The 7,500-nt window shown below is 55.3% G+C and overlaps 2 pseudogenes; both read left to right on the top strand.

Annotated features, from left to right (window-relative positions):
• Positions 1-3,980: 3,980 nt before the first annotated feature.
• Positions 3,981-4,097, top strand: LOC137307978 (U2 spliceosomal RNA; annotated as a pseudogene).
• Positions 4,098-5,035: 938 nt separating this feature from the next.
• LOC137307982 (U2 spliceosomal RNA) lies at positions 5,036-5,154 on the top strand (annotated as a pseudogene).
• The last annotated feature ends 2,346 nt before the right edge of the window (positions 5,155-7,500 follow it).

Raw genomic sequence — 7,500 nt, 5'->3', positions numbered from 1 at the left:
GACCGGGATTCGAAGCCCGGTCCTGACCACGAGACCACCGGGGAGAGTTGCCTCAAGTCCCTGAGGGACCTGGACACGAGGCCGAATACACACGCACGCCTGCTGCACTGGCAGCAGCGACCAACAGGGGGCTGACCGGCTGATCCTTCCCTTTCACAGGCAGGCTTTTGGCCCTCGCTCAAACGACAAAGGTGTTCAGAAGGAAGTCCTGGGGGGAAGGCAGGCAGGGAGGGACGGACACAGGGAAGTCCGCACAAAACAGGTCCCCTGGAACCTCTGACCCAGAAAACCGGGTTCCTGGTGAAAGCAGTCCTGCCCCGCCCTGCCATTAACATGACAATGGACAGGGCCCGGACCAGGCGCAGCGGACGGTAGCGAGCAGTCGGAGGGTGAAAATCCGCCAGTGGGTGAAAAGGAGAGCCGTGCGGTGAGAGGAGGCGGAAAGCGGTTCGCAGACTTTCGCTGTACCTCTGGCGGGCAGCGCCGCACCTCCGAGCGCTCGGTACCGTCCGCTGCGCCTCGTCCTGCCGCACGCGACGAGCCGTCCCCGGAGGAAATCGGCCTCGGCCTTCCTGAGATATCAGTCTCCAGGTGGGACAGAAAAACCGGGGGCCCCCGGCTCGCTTTCGGCGGCCCGCTAGTCGACTTCCCGTCGTGCGAACGCGATCCTTCCGGTACCCTTCGGTGCCCCTTGCCCGACTCTAGCTCCGGTGGTAAAGCGGAGTCGGTCGGTCTGACGGCCGCCGAGTTAGCAGGCGGAAAGCGGTTTGCAGCCTTTCGCTGTACCTCCGGCGGGCAGCGCCGCACCTCCGAGCGCTCGGTACCGTCCGCTGCGCCTCGTCCTGCCGCACGCGACGAGCCGTCCCCGGAGGAAATCGGCCTCGGCCCTCCTGAGATATCAGCCTCCATACGGGCGTCACAAATCAGTGGACATGGTCAGCTGCAAAGCAGTGTCATTACAACCTTTCATAAACGACAGGGCAGCACTGCACCGCACTGCACTGCACCCCACACTACATCACACTTGCCTGCCTGCCTGCCTGCCTGCCTGCCTGCCTGCCTGCCGCTGCCTACTCTCACCAGCGGACCAAAGTGAGGATAACACCCCGAAGCAAGCATCTCCCTTGCCGCCCACCAGCCCACACCAATCCCCTTGCCTGCCTCCCACAAATTCCACCAGCGAGGCAAAGTGAAAATCAACCCCCAAAAAACGCACTCCACACCGGCCATCGCCCGCTATACACCCCCCCTGGGGCGAATATTAAGCCCGAGAACACCGACTGTAACCAACCGCAGTGAAAAGTTGAAGTGGCAACTCATTAACCAGATTTACACTTGGCAACTCATAAACCAAATGAACAAAAAATCTGGTTAATGAGTTGCCCAAAATAAATCTGGTTAATGAGTTGCCACTTCAACTTTTCACTGCGGTTGGTTACAGTCGGTGTTCTCGGGCTTAATATTCACCCCGGGGGGGGGGTGATTCTGGGGGTAGTGTCCGGGAGGGTGAGCCTTTTATTCGGCAGGAGGCGTGTGGGGAAATCATCAACCTGTCAGACGATGAGTTGTCACAAACGCCATTGCTTAATGAAAGCTGCGCTCCCGAACTGGACTGACTGTCTGACTGTCTGTCTGTCCGTTTGTCAAGGGGAGGAAAAGGCGGTGGTGGTGGTGGTGAGGGTGGAGCTTTACGCTCAGGAGGGGAGACTTTCCTTCATGCCAATTAATCTGCAGCAGAAAGTCATCCCCCCCCGACTGGGATTCGAAGCCCGGTCCTGACCACGAGACCACCGGGGAGAGCTGCCTCAAGTCCCTGAGGGACCTGGACACGAGGCCGAGGACACACGCACGCCTGCTGCACTGGCAGCAGCGACCAGCAGGGGGCTGACCGGCTGATCCTTCCCTTTCACAGGCAGGCTTTTGGCCCTCGATTAAACGACAAAGGTGTTCAGAAGGAAGTCCTGGGGGGAAGGGAGGGAGGCAGGGAAATCAGCACAAAGCAGGTCCCCTGGAATCTCACACCTGCGTCCCAGAAAACAGGTCTCCTGGTCAAAGCAGTCCTGCCCCGTCCTGCCATTAACGTGACAATGGACAGGGCCCCGGCAGCTTGAGACACATCTTTTTTTCAATATGCAAGTTCTTTTTAAAAAGGTTTCCTTCCACAGCAGCTCTGAGTAAGAGTGAGAGAGAGAGAGAGAGAGAGAGAGAGACTGACACTGACACTGACACTGACACTGACACACACACACACACACACACACACACCGTCTCCCATCCGATTGGTGGACTATGGGATTGAAAATCGAACTTTGAGTTTCAATGCAGGGGGGAGAGCGCGAACGCAGCCCCTCCCAACTACCACACGCGCGTTGTTGTTGTTGTAATATAGAACTGCAAGTTGCCGTTGTCGTGGTCGTTTCGAATCAGCACAAAGTAGGTGCCTCCCTGGAATGTCACACCTGCGTCCCAGAAAACAGGTCTCCCGGTCAAAGCAGTCCCGCCCCCGCCCTGGGATTAACATGACAACGGACAGGGCCCAGTCAGGGAGCAGCTTGAGAGACACCTTTCAATAGGCACTTCTGAAACATTAACGCCTTGTTTCTTCCGACAGTTTAACCAGCGATTAACATGACAACGGACAGGGCCCAGTCAGGGAGCAGCTTGAGAGACGTCTTTCAATAGGCGCTTCTGAAACATTAACGCCTTGTTTCTTTCGACAGTTTAACCAGCCTTTAACACGCCTTGTGTTTTTATTTCCCATTTCCAGCCAGCCAGCCAGCCAGCCAGCCGAGCCGAGCCAGCATCTGCAGTATTTTTTTTGATTGGTCTTGCCTGCCGTGGAATGAATGTTTCAACACGAGCTGCTGATTGTCAGCACCTCACCTCTTTCTCAATTGGCCGTTGCAATCTCACTCGCTCGCTCATTGTGAGACACGTCACGTCAAAGAGGTTTCCTTCCACGGCAGTTCGTTAGTGACTGAGACTGACTGACGGAGGTCCGTTGAGACACAACCCTCCCCCATCTGATTGGTGGCCTACTGGCAAATTTACCAATCTGTCAAGCAATCCTGGCAAGAAAGGAAAAAACGGCAACTTCTTTAAACTCATCCACTGTTGCAATTAGAAACGGTGGCAAAAAATGTGGCCAGAGTGGGAGAGAACGGCAGTGCTGCGAGACTGCTTTCAACACCGGCAGCCAGAGAACAAAGAGGGAGGGCAAACAGGACCCGAGATCAATTTGCATCGAGCGCGGTATCGCTTCTCGGCCTTTTGGCTAAGATCGAGCGTGTTCCTTTTCGGGCTTATTTGGATCTGAGCGGACTGGAACGCTGGCCGCGACCTCGTGCGCTCGCAAAGTGCGGACTTTGCTGTGATTGGTCGTTTGTGTGCTGGCTCCGCCCCAAAATTTGCATAAGGACCAAATCAACACTGCAATGGCAGGGAAGGGTTCCTGGTGAAAGCAGTCCTGCCACTGACATGACAATGGACAGGGCCCGGCAGCTTGAGACACATCTTTCTTTCAATAAGCAAGTCCTTTTTAAAAAAGTTTCCTTCCACAGCAGCTCTGAGTGTGAGAGAGAGAGAGAGACACTGACTGACTGACTGATACTGATACTGACACCGACACACACACACATATTATTTATTATTATTTTAAACGACAAAGGTGTTCAGAAGGAAGTCCTGGGGGGAAGGCAGGCAGGGAGGGACGGACACAGGGAAGTCCGCACAAAACAGGTCCCCTGGAACCTCTGACCCAGAAAAACGGGTTCCTGGTGAAAGCAGTCCTGCCATTGACATGACAATGGACAGGGCCCGGCAGCTTGAGACACATCTTTCTTTCAATATGCAAGTTCTTTTTAAAAAAGTTTCCTTCCACAGCAGCTCTGAGTGAGAGAGAGAGAGAGAGAGAGAGAGAGAGACACTGACTCACTGACTGATACTGACACCGACACACACACACACACACACACACACATATTATTTACTTTTATTTTTAATTGAATTTTAGAACAGGGAGATGGAATAGGGGCTTGCTCCGTCCACTCCACGCATCGACCCAGTATTGCAGTGTTTCTGGGAACGGTGCAGCTCCCCGTGGGGAGATATTCAAAAGGAAAATCAGCTCTTTCCCAGTGTCTCTGTGTGTGTGTGTGTGTGTGTGTGTGTGTATTATTACTGAGAATAAAGCTGATATCTCTCTCTCTCTCTCACTCAGAGCTGCTGTGGAAGGAAACCTTTTTAAAAAGAACTTTCTCAGCTCAGTGGTATTTTTTTCTTCTCCAAGGCTGAGTGCCGCTCGCACGTAGCGATATAATTCAAAGTGCAAAATAACTTGGCGTCGTTGACTTGAAACAAGCAGGGTCTGCTTCCAAATGAAAGCTGCGCTCCCGAACTGGACTGACTGTCTGTCTGTCTGTCTGTCTGTCTGTTTGTCAAGGGGAGGAAAAGGCGGTGGTGGTGGTGAGGGTGGAGCTTTACGCTCAGGAGGGGAGACTTTCTTTCAGAGGTGCCAATTAATCTGCAGCAGAAAGTCATCCCCCCCCGACCGGGATTCGAAGCCCGGTCCTGACCACAAGACCACCGGGGAGAGTTGCCTCAAGTCCCTGAGGGACCTGGACACGAGGCCGAGGACACACGCACGCCTGCTGCACTGGCAGCAGCGACCAACAGGGGGCTGACCGGCTGATCCTTCCCTTTCACAGGCAGGCTTTTGGCCCTCGCTGAAACGACAAAGGTGTTCAGAAGGAAGTGCTGGGGGGAAGGCAGGCAGGGAGGGACGGACACAGGGAAGTCCGCACAAAACAGGTCCCCTGGAACCTCTGACCCAGAAAACCGGGTTCCTGGTGAAAGCAGTCCTGCCATTGACAGGAGAATGGACAGGGCCCGGCAGCTTGAGACACATCTTTCTTTCAATAAGCAAGTTCTTTTTAAAAAAGTTTCCTTCCACAGCAGCTCTGAGTGAGAGAGAGAGAGAGAGAGAGAGAGACACTGACTCACTGACTGATACTGACACCGACACACACACACACACATATTATGTACTTTTATTTTTAATTGATTTTTAGAACAGGGAGATGGACTAGGGGCTTGCTCTGTCCACTCTACGCATCGACCCAGTATTGCAGTGTTTCTGGGAACGGTGCAGCTCCCCGTGGGGAGATATTCAAAAGGAAAAACAGCTCTTTCCCAGTGTCTCTGTGTGTGTGTGTGTGTGTGTGTGTGTGTTATTACTGAGAATAAAGCTGATATCTCTCTCTCTCTCTCTCTCTCACTCAGAGCTGCTGTGGAAGGAAACCGTTTTAAAAAGAACTTTCTCAGCTCAGTGGTATTTTTTTCTTCTCCAAGGCTGAGTGCCGCTCGCACGGAGCGATATAATTCAAAGTGCAAAATAACTTGGCGTCGTTGACTTTAAACAAGCAGGGTCTGCTTCCAAATGAAAGCTGCGCTCCCGAACTGGACTGACTGACTGTCTGTCTGTCTGTCTGTTTGTCAAGGGGTGGAAAAGGCGCCGGTGGTGGTGAGGGTGGAGCTTTACGCTCAGGAGGGGAGACTTTCTTTCAGAGGTGCCAATTAATCTGCAGCAGAAAGTCATCCCCCCCGACCGGGATTCGAAGCCCGGTCCTGACCACGAGACCACCGGGGAGAGTTGCCTCAAGTCCCTGAGGGACCTGGACACGAGGCCGAATACACACGCACGCCTGCTGCACTGGCAGCAGCGACCAACAGGGGGCTGACCGGCTGATCCTTCCCTTTCACAGGCAGGCTTTTGGCCCTCGCTCAAACGACAAAGGTGTTCAGAAGGAAGTCCTGGGGGGAAGGCAGGCAGGGAGGGACGGACACAGGGAAGTCCGCACAAAACAGGTCCCCTGGAACCTCTGACCCAGAAAACCGGGTTCCTGGTGAAAGCAGTCCTGCCCCGCCCTGCCATTAACATGACAATGGACAGGGCCCGGACCAGGCGCAGCGGACGGTAGCGAGCAGTCGGAGGGTGAAAATCCGCCAGTGGGTGAAAAGGAGAGCCGTGCGGTGAGAGGAGGCGGAAAGCGGTTCGCAGACTTTCGCTGTACCTCTGGCGGGCAGCGCCGCACCTCCGAGCGCTCGGTACCGTCCGCTGCGCCTCGTCCTGCCGCACGCGACGAGCCGTCCCCGGAGGAAATCGGCCTCGGCCTTCCTGAGATATCAGTCTCCAGGTGGGACAGAAAAACCGGGGGCCCCCGGCTCGCTTTCGGCGGCCCGCTAGTCGACTTCCCGTCGTGCGAACGCGATCCTTCCGGTACCCTTCGGTGCCCCTTGCCCGACTCTAGCTCCGGTGGTAAAGCGGAGTCGGTCGGTCTGACGGCCGCCGAGTTAGCAGGCGGAAAGCGGTTTGCAGCCTTTCGCTGTACCTCCGGCGGGCAGCGCCGCACCTCCGAGCGCTCGGTACCGTCCGCTGCGCCTCGTCCTGCCGCACGCGACGAGCCGTCCCCGGAGGAAATCGGCCTCGGCCCTCCTGAGATATCAGCCTCCATACGGGCGTCACAAATCAGTGGACATGGTCAGCTGCAAAGCAGTGTCATTACAACCTTTCATAAACGACAGGGCAGCACTGCACCGCACTGCACTGCACCCCACACTACATCACACTTGCCTGCCTGCCTGCCTGCCTGCCTGCCTGCCTGCCTGCCGCTGCCTACTCTCACCAGCGGACCAAAGTGAGGATAACACCCCGAAGCAAGCATCTCCCTTGCCGCCCACCAGCCCACACCAATCCCCTTGCCTGCCTCCCACAAATTCCACCAGCGAGGCAAAGTGAAAATCAACCCCCAAAAAACGCACTCCACACCGGCCATCGCCCGCTATACACCCCCCCTGGGGCGAATATTAAGCCCGAGAACACCGACTGTAACCAACCGCAGTGAAAAGTTGAAGTGGCAACTCATTAACCAGATTTACACTTGGCAACTCATAAACCAAATGAACAAAAAATCTGGTTAATGAGTTGCCCAAAATAAATCTGGTTAATGAGTTGCCACTTCAACTTTTCACTGCGGTTGGTTACAGTCGGTGTTCTCGGGCTTAATATTCACCCCGGGGGGGGGGTGATTCTGGGGGTAGTGTCCGGGAGGGTGAGCCTTTTATTCGGCAGGAGGCGTGTGGGGAAATCATCAACCTGTCAGACGATGAGTTGTCACAAACGCCATTGCTTAATGAAAGCTGCGCTCCCGAACTGGACTGACTGTCTGACTGTCTGTCTGTCCGTTTGTCAAGGGGAGGAAAAGGCGGTGGTGGTGGTGGTGAGGGTGGAGCTTTACGCTCAGGAGGGGAGACTTTCCTTCATGCCAATTAATCTGCAGCAGAAAGTCATCCCCCCCCGACTGGGATTCGAAGCCCGGTCCTGACCACGAGACCACCGGGGAGAGCTGCCTCAAGTCCCTGAGGGACCTGGACACGAGGCCGAGGACACACGCACGCCTGCTGCACTGGCAGCAGCGACCAGCAGGGGGCTGACCGGCTGAT

This window comes from Heptranchias perlo, unplaced genomic scaffold (genome assembly GCF_035084215.1).
Source record: "Heptranchias perlo isolate sHepPer1 unplaced genomic scaffold, sHepPer1.hap1 HAP1_SCAFFOLD_1169, whole genome shotgun sequence".
Lineage (NCBI taxonomy): Eukaryota > Metazoa > Chordata > Chondrichthyes > Hexanchiformes > Hexanchidae > Heptranchias > Heptranchias perlo.
This window is presented reverse-complemented; position numbering and strand designations above follow the sequence as displayed.